At 39.1% G+C, this 21632-nt stretch overlaps 1 pseudogene; it reads right to left on the bottom strand.

The window, feature by feature from the left end:
• Positions 1-21632, bottom strand: part of LOC110897916 — a 44124-nt pseudogene that overhangs the window by 504 nt on the left and 21988 nt on the right.

The raw sequence follows: 21632 nt of genomic DNA, 5'->3' as shown, positions 1-21632 counted from the left end.
ATATAAATCTTACATAATATTGGAACAAACAACAGAACAAAGAAGCCATACCACATCGATCGGAACAAAGACACCTTGAGAGCAAAGCGAGGCAGCCATTCCAGCAATCCCATTAGCAATAGCAGCTTTTGTAGGCTCCGAAAGCTTAAACGGCTCAACAATATTAAAAGCCGCCACTTTCGAAGTCTCCAACGCCGTCATAAATATAACTCGTGCTGGAATCGCTCCTGTGATGACCGTCCCAAACCCTCGGTACAACCCAGGGATACTTATGCTTTCAATAACCCTCTAATAACCGCATACGCACTCTTCTCCACAGAATCTTTCGTTGTAACCTGCATACGAGCCTTACGACCGATATAGGGTACAATCCAACCATAAGCCCGGTGAATATCCCGGCTCCAGTGACATAAAACTTAGTTTTATCTAGCCTGCATAACAAAGAATTATGTAATTATGTTGAGCTTGTATAAGCAGTTAATCACAAGAATGGCAACAAGAGATCATAATATTACAAAAAAGAAAAATAACAATTAAGATATTAATTCAATAAAGGTTATTATTAGACCTAAAAAGGAATTCTAATGAACCCGGTATAACTTGATATGTAAAAACTGAAACGGAACCAAAAATCAATCTGAACCATGTGAAATATGTTCTCATTTTGTACATCCTTGAGCTATTTGGAAGACCCTATTCCCATGGAAAAGTCAGGTCGGTTTTTTAGGAGTAAACCAAGAAACCCAAATTAGACTAGAACTGATACCTCTACTCTAAGTAAGGTACAAGAATCAAGTTTGGTTTTTATATAACATTGGATATCGGGTCCGGTCTGTTACTTTAAGGCTCCACACTTGAAATCATATCTCCAACTTGTGCTTCTTCCTAACCTAAAGGTCCAGAACATGTATTGCCAACTTTATTTTGAACTAGTTTTCAATCAGCACACCAGTACTGCAAAAACATAGTGCTTCAAATAGAAAAGAAACCCACAACCTTTTACAACCCTAAAGAACAAAAATCAGCGCCTAGAGTTCTAGATAGACAAATCGAAAGCATTGAAAAGGAACCTTAACACAGTTACAGTTAGGAATAAACGAAACTATCTGATAAAGAAAACATACAAATTTTGAGTAGCAATTTGCAAATCAGAATAAAAATTCATGGACCATCAGTGCTTTAGGGTTAGAAACGAACAAATCACGTCCCTAGTGGTAAGCAAATCATCGAACACTTGGTGGGCAAGTTGTTAGTAACCAAGATATTTCTGTACATCATCTACAAAGTCCTCTAAGTTAGATTATATTGATCAAAATGAAAACAAGGAACAATTAATACAATAATAACCACTTACGAAGTAGCAAAAGTGAAGCAGAGATGTCTTTTTCTGCTCTAGAATCCCCTTCATCAATGCTGCCAAGAACCACCGCAAGTCATTGGGTGACGTCGTCCGATTAGGTCAGGGAGAATGAGAGGGAAGTTAATCTCTGGTGTGGGAACTGGGAAATCCAAATATTGGGAGGGAGGGAACAAGTGAGCGGGAACAAATTTGGGAGAGGGGGATGTGAATTATTTTTAAATTAATTATATAAACTAATTAATAATTCTTTTACGAATCAACTAAACGGGGAAATATATATTTTTTTAAAACTGAAATTACGTCATTTAAATTCAGTGAGGCTCATTGATGGTCCTTTAGGCACATTGCTGGTCGATAACGAATAATGATGTTTGAGTAGGTCATTGATTGTGAGCTACGATTAATGATAATATAGGGCTATAGAAATTCAGTACGCTCAAATCACTATAAAATCTCGACCACGCAACGCGGGGAAAATCAATTATAGTTTTATTAAAGTGTTTTAAGGAGGGAAAAGATAAGATTTTAGAATTTTAAAGCACTTATAAAATAGTGGCATATGTAAAGTACCACTAAAAGTTATCAAAAAATTTAGTGGTGTATGGAAAGTGCCACTAAAACTCTAAATTAGTGGCATAAGAACTAAATGCTACTAAAAATGTGTGTTAAGCAAATGTGGCATACGTAAAGTGCCACTAAAACCTAAATTAGTGGCACAAAAGCTAAATGCCATTAGAAGTGTGTGCCACTAAAAGGATTTTTTTTTGTAGTGTGAGAAAGACGAACCTTGCAATCTGGAGCTGAGTGTCATGGTCGCATTCCCGTTTTCAGAACTGTTCGGTTATAGTCTGGTTTTATAAAAACATTTTTAAAACCAAGTTCACTATAACCAGTGATACCAAACTGTCACACCCCCAAAATACCACATGCGGAAACCCCCGCGAGGCGTGTGACGTACCAGGATCCAAGCCACCAATCACATTAAACTCATAAATATATTTAAATAGAACTTTCATTCATTAACAAAAAGGGTTACAAACGTTACATATCATTCATTGTGTACCGCGGAAGCAAAACTCATTTGTTAAGTGTTTAGTAAACCATGTGTACATAAATCATTTAGCTTGTGTTGGGATTTCATGTATCACGACCCATGACCATTCCAGCATCCCAGATAGTAAGTCCCAATAATATAAACCTACAAACCTGCAAGCATGCAAACAAGTGTGTCAGACGACGCTGATGAGTTTAAAGTTTTGTTAACGCGTTTAGTTACCAGATGTGTGTTTAAAACCGTTTGACGTTTTGTTTTGATGTTGTTATTAACTCGATTACCGTAAGTGGCTACAAGATGTATTTGCCCAACCCCAATGTCTCTATCAAAACATTGGTCATGCTTTAAGGAAATTAGTTCACGCCCGACCACCCTGGTACGGTGTGAGGGTGCCAAACCTAATAGCACTATCAACTAATAACCTCGTTGCCTCCTCGGCAACTATCGGTAGATGTAAGGGGTCTTATGTGATAGAAACTTAGTAATAATAACAAACATCCCAATGAACTAGCATTCCTCCCTGGAACGTTACCCAATATCCCTCCCCGGGATGCATGCTTGGAAAAGAGCAGTGAACTCACCTTCGGTTTGCTCGGTATGATTACTTACTTGTTTATCAATTGAGTACACACGTCCTATCATGGTTACCGACACAATCAGTTTCAGGTGCACATAATCCACACGTTTCATGTACGAATAATTCATGTATCCCTTACTCACATAAATACACCATGTAGCACACACATGTGTATTCATGCCATGACAGTTAATCAGTATCACTATGTAATCATTCAGCATATAATCAGTTCACAAGTAGATTCGTATCATAATTTCATGCTTACAGGACATATAATCCTCCATTCCCATGAACCAATTATCTATTTGAACTACATACGAACACATAGACCAAACAATATACATAAAAAGGTTACGGCCCAATAAAGTGCATCAAAAACAGCGGCCCATTTAAAATTAAGTCCAATATTGAATTGTTTACATTGTTCGATGTAGTGCGGCCAAATCAAATGTGTTTGAGTGATGCATTAATTATATCTTCTCCAATAGCGAGATTTGCATGTGAATGTGAAGTGAATTGGAAAAGTTGTCAGCCATTCCTATTCTTGGTTCAATAAAAAAAAATCAATTGTTGTCATCACATGTGATATGACTGATATCCCATGTGTATCATCTGAACATATAGAAGAGGTCCAATTAAAATCAAGTATTCATCAGTTAATTAAAAGGGTGCGGCCCTAGTGTTAAATAAAGGTATATTTTTTTCTAAAATGGTGGCCCAATCACAAGAGGTTAATCCGATTTATACACAGTGGCCCTAGTTGATTTAATTATGACTGCATGTGTTAAAGTGAGGTCCAATTAAAAATTGTTGACACATTAACTTTTAAATCTTTCTTCGAAGAACTAACCCCCCCCCCGACCGAAACTCCTCGGCCTAGTTTTCGTCGGAGTTGCAGGTGACGAAACTTCACCAATTTTCATGGTCTTGGGTTTTCGTCGGAACCATACGCTGCTAAACAGACAGTTCCCAAGGTTTCCTCCTATGACTACCCATTACTCATATATTCATTAGTTACAAATCAAGGACAGGTTTCATTACTTACACATATACACAATCAACGCAACATTGACAGCAATCATAATCCATTTATGTGAAATCAATTATCTAAACATGAACCCTAATAATCAGTTACGTACATACCATAACACACATACAATAACAGTTCATCCAGCAACAATCATTCAATCAATCCGATTTACATTTGATTATCATTTAAAATATGCGTTTCCCTGTAGTCCAATCCAAGCTTACACATAAACAACCAATCAACTATGATCAACCAAAATCATAACAAGTATTATCACACTTACCAGAAAATTGTAGAGGACGAATTAAGACGAGAAGGGGAGTGCTTCGAAGAGAGGGGCCGATTGGAAATCGAGAGGCTACTGTCGCCGATTACGTGAGATTAAAAAGAACTTTAGGGTTTGCCAAGGAGGTTTGTGAGGTATACGTGCATATATCTACTCGCCTACAATGGGTAAGAGGTTGGGCTCGGTTTTGGGCTTAAAGATTTAGGCCGAGATAAGGCATGAGGAACAAGGGGTTGCGATCATTTAATATGTAACATACAATCCTAAATATCTAATCATAGCATGCGACTGAATATACACACATGTAATTCAAACATTTTTCATTTAATAGGTAGCCAACACACAACCATTTATTCATAATATTTAAGTGTAATTAAACAAGTTTAATAGGTTCACGGAACGTAGACCTAATGACGACATATAGTAGAACATGGATGATAGCGATACCAGTAAAATGTCATGGGATTGATTAAATGAAGCTAACCTTGAAAGTTCAGGTTGTCACAATTTTGATTTTAGTTTAAGGGTTTTTTGGTCATTTGGCAGTTTCTTTCTGAAACAATTTTGGTACTGCGTTTTTTGGGGTTCAAATTGAGAATTGGTGCCCAGACCTAATATGACCCAAAAAAGTGTTTGGATTGTAGAGCTGGTGATTTTTGTTTGAATGAAGTTAATTGGAAAAAAAAAAAGAATATAATGTTTTGAGAATAACACTATTTTATGGAAATCAATGGAACAAAGAACCAATGTCATTTGAGTGCACAAACATGCTTGTGGGGGTGTGAGGATTGCAAAAATCAATGGGGGTAGGGTAGGGTGTGTTATATGTCGTTGAATGCATATGATAAGGCCAGGGGGTGTGGCTTAACGCCACCCGCCACCTCAGCCACCATAGCGCCCTGGGGTGTCATCGACCACACCGCCACGAGTAAGGGGGGGCACCATTGTCCTTCCGCCAGCACGTTAACGAGTAAATTTGGCATTTTCGAAGTTGATGGTCTTTAAAGGGGGGCGCTATAGTGTAAAGGGGGGCTTTAAACCATACCCTGCAAGTTAAAGGAAGGGGCTTTAAAGCCCCCTGTGTGGCGTGGTGGTGAGGTGACGCTGAGGTGGCGTGATAAACCCCTAGGGGCTTTATACCACACACTCTAGCCTAAAGAGGTGGAACACTAATCTAGAATAATAGTATAATGGAAAGAAGCCCATGTTACAAGTGGAAATCAACAAATAGGGATGTACTATAATGGGCTGAATTAGGGTGCATGGTGCTTTACATGTTTGTGTTCAGAGTATCAGACACATAGTGATTATTTTTTTAATAACTAATGGGGTTTAGATATTAGAAATTTCATGTGTTTATTGGACTAAAAGTTGAATATATACAAGCTTATTATTTCTGGAGATTGTGTTTTGTTTTCTGCATACTAATGTAATCCAACCTTTTTTCTTTTCATGACAAATTCAAAAACAATATTATTAATACAAAAATTTAACTACCAAGTACAATATGTCAAGTCCTAAGACCGTGTGTAGTCGATCTTGTTTGGGCGTTTGTTTGGTAGAAAACGTCGGAAAACGCCGGTGTTAACCTCCCCTGTGGGCGTGTTTTTGGCAAAATCCAGTTGAAGCGTGCTTTATTCCATGCCCAAGCCCCATTTTGATGGTCCAATCACACTTCATCTTCATTGTCTTTGTCCAATAAGATTTTTTGATGGTTTTCGTTTTATTTAATTAAATAATTGTGTAATGATTGACGGGGTATTATTGGGCGTTATTACCACTACGCTCCTTTGTGAATAACGCTCCTTTGCTGACTAGGACGACACGTGGTGGACAACGTCCAAGGGTGGGGGCATTATTCACCCCATCGACTACGTATGGTCTAATCGTATCCAGAGATGATAGATGTGGTTATGCCGAATAATACGGGTTGCCGGTTCCACAAAGTGGAACCAAAAGCTGTGTGATTCTGGTTAATGCTATGTGCACATGTTAAGTCGTTTATAAAAGAATGTTTAGTAAATAATTTGTATAACTTTCTTTGTACAAATGAATAACTTCGATTAGTGCGTTAAGGCTTGCTAAATGAAATTCTAAAAGAAGCCAAAGTTTATAGTTTATTTGATTGTTTCAAACTGGTACATTTTCAAATAGAAAAATCTGTAGTGGATCTATGTTATATAAAAAAAAGAAATTTTTAATAATGAGAGTATGATAGAAATTCTATAAAAAAAAAAATAACAAAAATTTTAGAGTGTGTTAATGTCAAGTATCAAACTTATTCTAATCGATGAAAACTAGGACATTTTTGAAACTAAAAATTGTGAAAATCCACAAAAATCTTATATCTAGAAAATAAGCAATTATTTATTCATGTCTGGTTTAAATGTACACTTCTCTAAGAGATGTAGCAGAATGTGATAAACAACTTGATCAACTTTATATCTTACTATCAAATATACTACGAGGGATTGATAAACTACTAAACGAGTTCTTTGTTATAAACTTTCGCCGTCCGTCGTATCGCGCGAGTCTCCTACTATTGAAGATAATGTATATATTCTTCATATTATATAATCTTTAGAGCAATATTGTTCACTAAAAATGAGAGTGTTGACTAGATTAATTATCAAATGATTGACATTTTTCAAGCGGAGGAAAAAGTTTATTACAATTTTGACGAATTTGAAGACGATTGGCACAACTTCTATCTGGTTGAGTTCATAAACTCGCTAAATGTTAGTGGTTTCCCGCCACATAAGCTTCGTTTAAAAATTGGATGCTTGTTGGACCGTGTGCGACCCTAAATAGTCAGTAAAGGCAGTTCATCTTGGAATACATAGGCGGAATCAAAGTAAACAAAGTCACAACAGCTTTATCCTTTTAATTTCCTTTCTATTAATGCTTTCTGAGTAAATTTTGACAGCAATTCAACACCTACAGTATGTCTAGTATGTCTGATTCCGCTTGAAATGGTTCAAGCGGAACCCCATGATGATCAATCTCGAGCGGAATCACCATGTTCAATTGAAGCGGAATCACTAACTAGACATCTTGGAGCGGAATCACCTAAAACCTATCTCGAGCGGAATTACACAATATCCTGATTTCGCTTGAAATGACATAAATGTCATTTCGAGCGGAATTACAATCTAAAACCATTTTCCATGTTTTCCAACTCTGAACAACCTATCTAGACCTAAGACTCGATTAAGACGCAGTAAACAGACATTCAGTGCACCAACAGACTCCCCCTTAGATGTTGACGAAGTCTTCGATGTCGAATCTTCAGTCTTTGGTCTCTTTCCAAACTTGTCTACTTCACAGGTTTAGGAACTCAACCTAGCTTCATCTTCAATCTCCCCTTTGACTGTTGATCCAGACTCCCCCTTTCAAAGATTCCCCCTCTCAACATGCTGGGATCTAGGATCTTGATCTGGTTCAATCTTTGACTTTTTGCTGCCGTGGGGACGATGAAGTCTACAACCTGTTACTCAACCAAATAACATTACAAACTGTTGGTGCACTTGTGTCTGTACTTTGTCTGTATTCGGTCTGATATAAACGATGTCCTGATTTGTGTTGTAAGTTGACCAAGTCAACCATCCTCCGGATTGACTTGGCCAACAGTTAACATATATTTGATATATGTGTCTGAATCGAAGGATAGCCTCGAAGGATACAACTGATCCTTCGAGGTGCTCGAAAGATATGGTTCGACCATGGTTCGACCATTAGACCTCGAAGGATGATCCTTCGAGGACCATGCTGATCATTCGAGCTTGTTGTCATCGAAAGATGATCCTTCGGACCATCTATCGATCCTTCGACCAAGACCTGCTGTGTATGGGTATAAATACCCATGCAGTGTGTTAGTGTTAGATAGATGCACACTTGGAGAGTTAGAGAAACTCTGCTGGAAAACACACACACACACACACTTTAGAGAGTTTGCAAACAGATTGTAAACCTTGTGCTTGTAACCATAAACCTTCATACGTATTAATACAGTGGTGTTAATCGGTGAACTTTGTGTGTTCTTGTGTTTGTTCTTGCTTCATCCCGGTTTGCCTACTAGCTTGGATTCCGCACTCGCTAGTGGGTTAGTATAACAAGGTTTAGGTTGTTCTCGATCCTCCGAGAAAAGGGACCTACAAGTGGTATCAGAGCCTCGCTCTTTACCTTGTTTAAAACCGGTTTGTTCAAGTTCTTGGTGTGTTTGAACACTTGGTTTAGCACCCGTTTTTGGTGGTTTTCTTGCTTGTTTAAACTGAAAAACGGATACTAAACCTATCGGGAGTGTTCGGGGTCGGTTTGGGTAACATAAAAATCACTGTTGTGAAACCTTGATTTTCCGGCCATATTTCCGGTGGTATCTCCGGTGACTGTGTGGATAAGGTGTTTGCCATTTTGAGTAAACTTTTTGAAAGTCAAAAAGTTGGTGAAAAAGTTGTTGACAGAACCATCCTTTCTGCCGAAAGTTGGCTCACCAACCACATCAACTTTTCACCAACCGTCGTACTTTTTGTCAGTGTGTCAGAGATTTCGAAAGATATCCTTCGACATCGAAAGATATCCTTCGACATCTTTCGATCAAAGGCAGCTCGAAAGATAAGCATCCTTCGAGTAGTCTTTCGAAGTCTAAGGGTTATCCTTCGTAGTTGGAATCTTTTCGAAAGTTGGTTGTCCGAAAGATAAGGATTCATCTCGAAAGATAAGGATCTTTCATTGTGAATCTTTCGAGATCAGTATTCGAAAGATATAGATCTATCGAACTGTGAATCTTTCGTGATAATCAGTCGAAAGATAAGGATCTTTCTTTGAGAATCTTTCGAAGGCTTTGCTCGAAACTCAACAGTAATCTTTCGATCACTGTTGATCCTTCGAACAAGTCTTGATCTTTCGATCAGATTATATCTTTCAATTGTTGTCTGTTTGTTGTTAACAGTTTGTGGTGTGTAGGTGTGGTATATATATTATTGATCAAAATGAGCTGTACTAGCCCTTGGGATTGGAGTACGGATCCACAACCAGATCTGAAACAGATGTCGATGGCTGAATATATGACGAGTGCCATTCCAAAACAACAACAATCAATAAGTTCGTGTCAATGGGCTTTGGTATCCAATCAAAGTCAAAGTCTTCAGAATCTTCTGATTAGTGAAAGTGAAACAGGCAGTAACAATCGTCCACCAAAGCTGAACCACATGAACGATTTTCCGTCATGGAAAGGCCGCTTTCACACATATGTTCAAGGACAAAGCACCGACCTTTGGATGTGTTTTGTCAATGCATTCAATGAAAGTCTTGAAAGTAGAGCATCCACTTCAGAAGGCTACGCCAACATGCTTGAAAATGACAAGAAGGCTTATGAATTGGAGAAAAAGGCCTATGCCATACTTACTCAAGCACTCAACAAAGACATCTACCATCAGTTTTCATATTGCAAGACCACGAAAGCATTGTGGGATGCCTTAGTTGCTAGAGGAGAAGGCAATGCAGCTGCTCGAAAGTCTAGGCATGATTTGTTGAAGAAAGAATTTGAATCTTTTCAGTTTTTGGAAAACGAGACGCTGAATGATATGACCACACGTTTCTATCATTTGATTAGTGAAATGTGTGCTTATGGGGTGGCAGCTACTCAACAAGATATGGTGAATAGGTTTGCTGACGCCCTACCCCCAAAATGGAGTTCGTTTATTGAGTTGTTGAAGCATACTAAAGCTCTAGATGAGATTAACATCTATGAGTTCATTCAGAAGCTGGAACATAAAAATGATGAAGAAATTAGGAAAGCAAGGCGTGCTCCAGCTCCTCAGAATACAGAAATGTATTTGCCTGGTTTTGGTCCTTCAGCTAGTTCTGTTCAGCAACCGAAGCTTCAAACTGCTTTTGTGTCCAATACGAGTTCCTTTCCATTTCCTCAATCGACAGCTGCTCCACCACAACCTCAATTCGATCCGAGGTCTTACATTCCTGTTCCAACACAGCCACAACCACAACCTCAACAACAACAACAGCAAGCTCACTATACAAGCAATCCTCAACCTCAGCCTCAAAGTCATCACACAATCCGAGTCGACAACTCAAATCTTTCACACCTTAGTATTGAAGTTGCTAAGGAACATATGGAAATTATCAACACCATGGTCAGTGCTTACTGTGGTTTGGTAGCTGGTCAGCTTGGAAACATCAACATGACCAATGAAGATTATGATCAGATCGACAAGGAAGAAATGGAGTTGATGGATATTAAATGGGCTTTTGCTAGTGCGGTTAGAAGGGCAAAAGATTTCATGGCACGAACTGGAAGAACTTCGTTGGAAGGAAAGAAAAACACGAAGTATGGGTTTGATATTAATGCCGTCACGTGCTTTAACTGTGGCGAGAAAGGGCACTTTAAACGTGAGTGCACTCGACCAACAAAACACGGCAATCACAACCCGTTCAGAAACCAGACCAATGTGAATGCCCAACAAGAAAACCGTGAACGGAGGATGGTGGCAGTGAATAACAATCAGGGACAGCCTGGAGCTACCAATCACAATCGGGCTTTGGCTGTTCAAGCTGATGAAGGATGTGACTGGTCAGTTCAGTTTGGTGAAGGTGATCAAGGAAGTGGAACTGCATTGTATGCTAAGGTCATCGAGCAGGTTCAAAAAGAAGAATCTTCTGGGAGCGATGACAGTTCTGGTTATTCGGGCAGTTCGGATGAAGAAGGCTCAGTTTCTGGGGATAATCACTCAGAGCCTGATGTGAATGAAGAAGGAGATGATGATGTACAGGAGCTACTGAATGAAGCTGATGAGCTTAAGTGTCAGAAATCAATTCTGATTAGGAAGGCTGCTGCTACATCAATGGAATGGAAAAGCTATTTTCTGAAGATGGAGCTTTTTCTTTTCAAACTGCCTTTATGGCAAATGGTTCAGCCTCTACTAGTCAGGTAACTTCTGAACCTCCTGTTCTAGTATTTGTAAATCATGTGCAGATGTGAAGCTTGAATCAGAAAAGCTTCATAGTCATAATCAGAATTTGGTTATTGAACTGTCAAAATGCCAAGAGGCAAACATGGCTTTAACCCGGAATGAAAAAGAATTCAAATCTGTAATAGAAACATTAAAGAAAAATGTGTCCGAGGTTAACAAAGTAGTTTACCACAAACAAGTAAGTATAAATGAATACATTAACCTTGTGGAAGAAACTAAGAAGCAATTAGCCATTGCCCAATGCAAGCATGATGCGATCAAACAAAATTGGATAGTTATTCTAACTCCCGATTTGTGCTTGATCACATCATAGACGTTCAACAACTGAAAGGTAACGTGAAAGGTGTAGGGTATAAGGCGTGTCCACCCCCTTTGATGGACAACTATACCAAGATGCCCGATGAAGAGGAAATGCCTCGGTATGAGCCCAGTGTGCCTTTGAACTTTGAGGAATTTTCTACTGGCCTAGGGTTCAAATCGGACAGTTCTTCAAACACAGCCCCTAAGGAACCAGAAACTTCACCATCCATGAAACAAAGTCCTCCAATTATCGAGGACTATGAGACATCGGATGATGAATCAGATGTGGCTGTAAGTGATCAGGATAAATCACTTAGCAAGATGAAAGGAGTAGATATTCCACGAGAGAATCACATCCTTTGTGATCCTGATACTCCTGAGGTTCCATCTGTTGAGAAGCAAGTGATTGATCCTGTCAAGGTTGATAAGACAGGTGTGTCTACTGTTAAAAGCAGTAATGTGCTGTACACCTTGGTTGGAGATAATAAAATCTATTCAGATCATGTTTTTCCAATTAAAAATGTAAATAAATCTTTGATTGACAAAGTCTTTGAAGATAATACAAACAAATTTTTGGGTAAAACACTGCCGGGAATTGTGGTAACACAATGTGATCCAATTCCTAAGGCTGAGATTAGGAAACAGTTTGGCAATCAAAAATCTCCAACCACTCAACAACCGACTGCTTCTAAGGGTAAACAACCACAACGAGCTCCAAAGCCAAAGGCTAAAGTTGAATCAAAAGGAGCTCGTTACATGAAGAAAGGAAAAGATGTTAAGTTTGTAGCATCAAAAGGTACAGATAAAATTGAGACTTTTGAAAACAAATCAAACACTGATTTTGTACAACAAGTCAAGATTTTGAAACGAAACAGTGATAACAATTACACCCAACATACAAACGGGTGTGATGAAAGAGCAAGTACCTCAGGTTCTACAAGCTCAACATCTGGTAGTCGATCAAGTTCTCCTGAGTCTATTGAAAGGAGAACTTGTTTCAAATGTGGAGAAATTGGGCACATTATCAGAAATTGCCCAAATGCTCCAAAGAAGAAACTTGTTGAGAAAACTCCACCTGAAACAGTTCACCCTCAACGTCGGTCAGTTTCACCTAAACAAGATAAACGAACTGTAAAAGAACAAGAAACTAAACAACGACGTAAGAACATAAAAACTGTTGAAAAAGCTTTAAAATCTGAAGTTAAAACAGTTCAGAAGGAACCAAGAGTGTCACAACCTGTAAAACCAGAATCTTCAAAAACTGGTGGGCACAGACAAACTTGGTTACCTAAGTCGGGTGACAATTCAGGGGGAGCAGTTGTTCTTGAAAACCATCAAGAGATAGAGCTTACGTATCGTGATGCCAAGGGACGACCCAAGACCACTAAGGCTTGGGTCCCCATTCTCAACTGATGTGTTTATTTGACATGTGCAGGATGTTCTAGGAGGAACTATTAATAGTCATTGGATTGTTGATAGTGGAGCATCCAGGCACATGACTGGCGACTTACGGCTCCTGTATGACGTGAGAAATATCAGAGGAGGGTATGTTGCCTTTGCGGGTGATAAAGGAGGGTACATCACTGGAGAAGGAAGTATCTCCAATGGTATCGTGTGCTTTGATAAGATCAATTATGTGAAGCAAATTGACCACAATCTTCTCAGTGTGTCGCAAATCTGTGATAAAAAGTTCTCAGTGATTTTTGATGATGCTGGCTGCTATGTGCTGAAACCTGGATTCAAAATTCCACAAGAATGGGTTCTCTTATCGGCTCCGAGAGTTAATGATCTTTATATTCTCGATATGAGCCAAGCAATTACTACATCTGCACAAGTTACTTGTTTTGTCTCAAAAGCCACAGAAAAGGAGTCTATATCTTGGCACAGAAGAATGGGACACATTCACTTGAGAAAAATGAACCATTTGGTGAAAAATAATCTTGTGAATGGTGTGCCTGTAAGAAGTTTTCATCTACAAGATATCTGTGTCTCGTGCCAAAAGGGGAAGCAAACAAAGAAGTCTCACCCTTTGAAGAAAATCAACACTGTCAGCATGCCTCTCGAACGTCTTCATATGGACCTTTTTGGACCTATGAAGCACAAGACAACGTTTGGTGATGCTTATTGTTTAGTAGTTACTGATGACTATTCTAGATTTTCTTGGGTATCTTTTATGGCACACAAAAGTGAAACTCCTGGCATCCTCAAGGATCTTCTTACAATGTTGGAGAATCTCTATACGTTGAAAGTGAAAAGGATCCGAAGCGACAATGGAACTGAATTCAAGAATCAAGTTATGGATGAGTTTTGTACTTCTAAAGGCATTCTTCATGAGTACAGTTCTCGTTATACTCCACAACAAAATGGTGTCGCTGAGAGGAAGAATCGAACTATTATTGAAACTGCAAGAACAATGTTAGTAGAGTCGGAACTCCCTATTCAATTCTGGGGAGAGGCTGTATCGGCTGCTTGCTACACGTTGAACAGAGTTCTTACAGTTAAGAGACATGGCAAGACTTGCTTCGAACTCCTTCAGAGAAGGAAACCGGATCTTTCTTACCTTGAACCGTTTGGTGCTCCTTGTACTATGATTGAACCGGATGGAAAGTTTGGTGCAAGAGCTATCGAGGGTTTCTTCCTTGGATATGCAACTCCGAATTTTCGTGTTTGGAATCTAGCTACCAAAAAGATTGAGCTATGGAGCGAAGTTAGGGTTCAAAGGTACACGAGTCCTGTTAGGGCTCCGGGTGATCCGTGGATGTTCGATTATGATGGGCTATTTGACTCCTTTAATCTGCCAACCTTTGACGAAGAATCAGCAGCGGCTCGAATGTTGTTGGAAAGTGACAACGCTGCTGTTTCGCCATTGGTTAGACCTATTGTTGTTGACCCTCAAGCTTCTTCGTCAGTCAACAATATGGTTCAAAATGAGGTTTATGAAGATGCTGCTGATTATAATGACTCTTCTGAAGATGATGAATATCATGATGCAGCCGAAGGATCTTCAGCTCCAGCTGCTCCTGTTCAAGGTGCCTCTGGTGATACACCTCATACGCAGAATGTCGATACTGCTGAAGGAAATGCATCCACCTCTAACCACATTCCTGGTGTGGAGTTGGTTGTTGATCTTAATCTGAATAATTTGGGTATCAATGCTCGTGTGCCAGATAATCCTGAAATGAGGATTCACGATACCCATCCACAGCAGAATATCATAGGAGATGTCCATCGCGGTGTGCAGACGCGTAATCAGCTGAGAAACAACCGGAATGCTGGTTTGTATTCAGCTATAAGAGAATCTGGTCAACAGAATGACTGGTCCTTCGCGTGTTACGTGTCACAAGAAGAACCAAAGTCGTGGAAAGAAGCATTGAAAGACAGTGCTTGGGTTGAAGCCATGCAGGAAGAATTACAACAATTTCACAAGCTAGGTGTTTGGAAGCTTGTTGAAAAGCCGGAGAACTATAAGAAGATTGGCACTCGATGGGTCTTCAAATGCAAGAAAGACGACCGTGGAGTGGTAATTCGAAACAAAGCTCGTTTAGTCGTTCAAGGTTTTCGTCAGATAGAGGGTATCGACTACAACGAAGTCTATGCACCAGTTGCACGTCTGGAAGCTATTCGGATCTTTCTGGCTTATGCCTCATTCAAAGGATTCAAGGTTTACCAGATGGACGTCAAAAGTGCATTTTTACATGGTGTGGTTGAAGAAGAGGTATATGTCGAACAGCCTCCAGGTTTTGAAGATCCTGTCCATCCCGATCGGGTTTGGTTGCTCAACAAAGCTCTCTATGGTCTTCATCAAGCGCCACGAGCTTGGTATGCAACCTTATCTACATATCTGCTGGAGAACGGTTTTCGAAGAGGTCTTATCGATTGTACTCTCTTCATCAAAGAACAAGATGGAGATCTTCTTCTGGTTCAGGTATATGTTGATGATATTATTTTTGGTTCTACTAATGATGTTTTGTGTAGGAATTTCGAGCGCATCATGCAGGATAAGTTCGAGATGAGTGCTATGGGGGAAATGAATTTCTTTTTGGGCCTACAAGTGCAACAAACGGAGTCTGGGATATTCATCCATCAGACTAAATATGTTGGAGACATCTTGAGCCGGTTCCAGATGTCCGATGCAACGCCCATTGGTACCCCATTGCCAACTAATCATGGAATTACTCCTGACTTGAAGGGTGAACCTGTTAGCCCTTCATACTATCGCGCGATGATCGGATCCCTTATGTACCTCACAGCATCAAGGCCAGATATAATGTACCCAACGTGTCTACTTGCCAGATATCAAGTCAACCCGAAGGCCTCACATCTTGCAGCTGTCAAAAGGATTTTTCGTTATTTGAAGGCTTATCCAGACACCGGTCTGTGGTATCCTAGGGATAATAACTTTGACTTGATCGCATTCAGTGATTCTGATTTTGGCGGATGTAAAATCGACGGCAAATCCACAACGGCTGGATGTCAGTTTTTAGGAAATCGCCTAGTCACCTGGCAGTGCAAGAAGCAGACGTGTGTCGCTACATCAACATGCGAAGCTGAATACATTGCTGCCTCAAGTTGTTGTTCACAAGTTCTTTGGATCCAACAACAATTGCGGGACTACGGTTTTGAATTCCTAACTACTCCTATATACGTTGATAATTCTGCTGCTTTAGATATCACTAGAAATCCTGTGCAGCATTCAAAGACCAAACACATCGAAATCAAATATCACTTCATACGTGATTGCTTTGAGAAAAGGCTAATCGATGTTGTTAAGGTCCACACCGATGACCAACGTGCCGACTTATTTACCAAAGCTTTTGACAAATCTAGATTTGACTTCTTATTATTGGTAAATGGCATTAAGGTCAAGCAAGAGTAAACCAACATCGGAAAATCATTTTTGTAAATATCTTTGTGTGTTTTTAAATTTATCTTAGTTTGTTGATTTTAGGGGGAGTAAATCCAAAAATCGGAAAATACAAAAACATCGAAAAATTTCAAAAACACAAAAACAATAGAAAATCAAAAATGAGTTTCCTTGAGAGCAAAAGAGAAAATGATAGTACATCAGTGGTCTATCCAAACATCTTTAAACCTTAAATGAAAAACGATAAGCAGCTCTATATAAGATGTATCGGTAGGCTCACAATCATTTTAAAGTGTGCAGGGTGATATAAATCTTAATCGACTGAAGACCAGGTGGGAACCATTCATTGGCATATGGTCTTAGTACCGAAATTTCGTTTGATAGATTGCCGAGGTTCTGAGATATTCGGTCTTTATGCTGCTTATCATCTGGGTATCATGGTTGTATCTTTTACCGAAAAATAACGGGGACGCAAGTCTAGATCTTCCATGATACTATACATACGTGTACATATTACATACTGCATTCGACCTCAATAAGTGATAAACAATCACATGTCCAAATCAAATAAGTGATAAAATATCACATTTATCCGGGTGTCAAGTTCGTCTCTCTGCTGTACGGAAGTACTGACCTGTTCACGGACTTGCACCTGTGCCCTCATGCATACGAAAATCAAGTTCCTCATCAATAAGTGATTATATCACATAGGACTTGTTTTCAAATCAAAATAAGTGAGTATCTCACAATTTATACGGTCAAACAGATGATAATCGGTATACTCACCGGTAAGATGAACTCTCGTGCATACCTTGATACGGGAATGTGTCGTGATGTGGATGAACACCGGTCGGTAAGTATAAATCATACCTTAACGTATCCTCTCGCCATGATTACATCTGATAAGTTGAGCTTAAGTGGACAACAATACCGATAATTGTTATAGGATGCTTATCTTAATGTTAACTAACTGAACAACAAGAGTGTTTTGGCATGACCGTACACTGATATGATTCTCTTACCCTCGAAACTCGCAAAAAGAATGTTTGTATATATTTATTTATTTATTTACTGCTTAACTTTTATTGTTTTCTTTTTAAACAGTTTCGTCGTTTGGTGCATATCAGCACGACATTAGCGGTGATGTCGTTTGATAACACTCAAAGGATTTTAAATTGTTGTCTTTTACGTTCAAAAATAACAAAAAGATTTTAGGCGTGTTTTAATATAAAATTTATAAAAGCCAAAAAGATTTTATTTCTGCTTTATTTTCGATCGTACGATGTTGGAGCTCGAGTCTTCGTTACCTGAAACCTGAACGAAAACCGAATTGACTAAATCTTCATAAACGGTCGAAATTTGCATGTTTTGAAAGTTAAAGGCTAAAATTGAAAAATTTATTAAACTTTCAAACTGTCGGACGGTGTTTGATTGTGACATGGTCATTCGTGTGTCATTTGTTTATACTATGTTCCAAGCAGTTGTTCTCATTACGCGTTTAGATTTCTTGCATGTGCAGATTCTAAAGGCTAGGAGAACATGGTCGATGACAAGCCTTGGAATGAAGACACGACGAGAAGGCACTCAAAAGATGAAGATGATCGAGTTGCCGCTGGCCACCATCAACACCACAAGGATCTCACTTCATAAAGTTAAAGTATTTCACGAGCATAACTCAAGGGGGAGCTTATGTTAAGGGGGAGTTTGTCAACACACTTCCTACATGATACGGGTAGTTTGTTGATACACTCTCTGCTTTCAAGACGTGAAGACTTTGAAGATCCTCCGACATTGAAGACTTGAAAGGACATCAGAGTTTTGGTAACTCGAAGACCAAAGACCGTCGAAGTTCAAGACGTGTCTACAACCATAGAAGATAAAGACAAAGCTACAGCCAAGGGGGAGTTTGTTGGTGCACTTGTGTCTGTACTTTGTCTGTATTCGGTCTGATATAAACGATGTCCTGATTTGTGTTGTAAGTTGACCAAGTCAACCATCCTCCGGATTGACTTGGCCAACAGTTAACATATATTTGATATATGTGTCTGAATCGAAGGATAGCCTCGAAGGATACAACTGATCCTTCGAGGTGCTCGAAAGATATGGTTCGACCATGGTTCGACCATTAGACCTCGAAGGATGATCCTTCGAGGACCATGCTGATCATTCGAGCTTGTTGTCATCGAAAGATGATCCTTCGGACCATCTATCGATCCTTCGACCAAGACCTGCTGTGTATGGGTATAAATACCCATGCAGTGTGTTAGTGTTAGATAGATGCACACTTGGAGAGTTAGAGAAACTCTGCTGGAAAACACACACACACACATACTTTAGAGAGTTTGCAAACAAGATTGTAAACCTTGTGCTTGTAACCATAAACCTTCATACGTATTAATACAGTGGTGTTAATCGGTGAACTTTGTGTGTTCTTGTGTTCGTTCTTGCTTCATCCCGGTTTGCCTACTAGCTTGGATTCCGCACTCGCTAGTGGGTTAGTATAACAAGGTTTAGGTTTGTTCTCGATCCTCCGAGAAAAGGGACCTACACAAACTATTGTTTCTTAATAATAAATCCCAATATCTATCAGTTTAGAAATCCACTCAAGTATTCAGGTCCAAATTAATGACCCTGATTACTTAATTAATCTACCAAGTTCAACTTAATGACCTTGGTTGATCTTTTAACAAACAAACTGATTTTTGTTAAACATCTTCAAACATTTTCTGAAAATAACAAGCATCAAATTAATGAACTTGTTTTGACTTTTTCAACAACCCAATCTACATCAAGATAAGCTCTCCTCATTTTCCAGTCCAGAGTTTTTCCTGCATCTGCTTCAATCTTTAAAGAATCCAACGATCAACTCTCCACTTTGGTTTGTCAGAAAATAAAGCAGAAATGAAAAATCTTTTTGGATTTTAATAAAGTTTCTAAACTAGGAAATGAAATACAGAAACTTAAATTGCAGAATGTAAAGAAACTTAAATTTTCACACAAATTTCAATTTATTCAGGATACAGATTAGATGTCTTAATGAACTTAAACTCATTCATGTGTTCCACCTCTTGAATATACTCCTGTATCCAGAATCCCAATATTCAGTCTTACAGGTGAGTATACCACAGATGATATCTGTAAGGGGTTATATGCGAGGGCCGTGAGAGCTCAGGTCGATACTTCCGTATACGCAGAGAGATGACGGCTTCGACTTTTCGGTGTGTCCCCTTTAGAGGATCTTTTGTTACAACAGCACATGATTAGCATTTTTCAATGTTTCATCATTTTTATGCTGAGCGTGGTGCTATATTTCAAGCAATGCGGAAAGTATTATTCGGGGACTTGGTCAGAACTTCCATTCAGCAAAAGTCCCGGAATAATACCCCAGATATCACTGAGTATAAAGACCTAGTATTTCAGAAAGAGGGACCTTTCAAACCAGATTTCAGGGGTTACCTATATATCCAAGTAGTGTTCCCCACGAAATACGCAAGTTTGAATTTTTATGTTTATATCTCGAACAAATCTACTAAATGTGTAAAAACCTATCGACACATCACCAGTGAGACTTTTTAACGCATTTAATTCTTTACAAATCTTTAGCGTACAGTAACTGTCAAACCGATGTACTATCATTTTCCCTTTTTACACAAGCTCATTTTTCAGTTTTCTATTGTTTTTGGATTTTGAGATTTTATCATGTTTTTGTATTTTTGATTTTTTTACTGTTTTTGTATTTTCTAAAAAAAATATCTACTCCCCCTAAATACCAAAACAAGTAAAAAATTGACAAACCATTGCAGATTGTTTCTCATCTTCATCCACAACAGTACCTTCATCAACGCCAATAATGCCATCCGACACCGAAATAAGCTTCATACCATTCAGTTTTAAAAGATATTTTAAACGCGTTTTATCAAAAGCTTTGGTATGTAAATCAGCTTTCTGATTGTCAGTGTGGATTTTCTCAATTCGAATCAACTTCTTCTCGAAGCAATCTCGGATGAAGTGATGACATTTCAAATTTTTGCTTCATCATTGATTCAAAATATTTGCATAGATTCTCATTCGTTGACCCAAATATTATGTCATCGACGTAAATTTGAACTATCAGAAGATGTCCGTTGACCTCTTTAGTGAAGAGAGTGGCATCCGCTTTTCCACGAATGAATCTGTTGGCTAGTAGGTGTTGAGACAAAGTCTCGTACCAAGCTCTCAGGGCCTGGTGTAAACTATACAGCGCTTTGTCCAGCAAATAATCCTTGTTTTTGTGGATTGGATCGGTAAAGCCCGGCGGTTGTCCGACATAAACCTCCTCTTTAACCTTCCCATAAAGAAACGCCGATTTTACATCTAGCTGATATACTTTGAAGTTCTTCCAAGATGCAAATGCCAGGAAAATTCTGATTGCTTCTAGTCGTGCCACAGGAGCGTACACTTCAGTAAAATCAATCCCCTCCGTCGTGCCACAGGAGCGTACACTGTTGACTAAAGCCCTGAACAACGAGTCGAGCTTTGTTCCATACAACAACTCCTCTGTCGTCTCTCTTACATTTAAATACCCATTTCGTATTGATTTTTCTGTGACCATCCGGCAAATCCACTAGCTTCCACACTCCTAACTTTTCAAACTGACTCAACTCTTCTTGCATCGCATTGACCCAAGAATCTTCAGTAAGCGCCTCTTTGTAAGTTCGCGGTTCGATCTGCGAAATAAAACAACTCAATGAAAATTCAGTTTGTAAAGGTGCTACTAAAGAATAAAAACATGTAAGGCCTTGGTCAATTTGACGTGTCGTGCAAACGCCTGATTGTAGGTCTCCTATGATCAGCTCCTCTGGATGGTATGAAAGAGTTCATGGCATACTTCGCTTGGAACATCTACATCGCCTTCCAGATTAGTAACATTCTGATTTGCACCTTGTTCACTAATTGTGTTTGTTTGACTTGAATCATGAATCTGCTCCCCCTCAGACTCTGAATCACCATGATCAAATATCGGCATATTCTTAGATTCTTGATTATCATTCTGATCCGATTGATTATCTTGAGCAACTTCATTCTGTTGGACATCATCATGTTCACCCGCATTGTTTGGACCTGCTGCATCGCACTACGTGAAAAAGGGGCTACGTCCACACTTTTGGCAAAACCGCCCTGCCACACATTTAAAAA

Source organism: Helianthus annuus, chromosome 2 (assembly GCF_002127325.2).
Source record: "Helianthus annuus cultivar XRQ/B chromosome 2, HanXRQr2.0-SUNRISE, whole genome shotgun sequence".
Taxonomy (NCBI): domain Eukaryota; kingdom Viridiplantae; phylum Streptophyta; class Magnoliopsida; order Asterales; family Asteraceae; genus Helianthus; species Helianthus annuus.
This window is presented reverse-complemented; position numbering and strand designations above follow the sequence as displayed.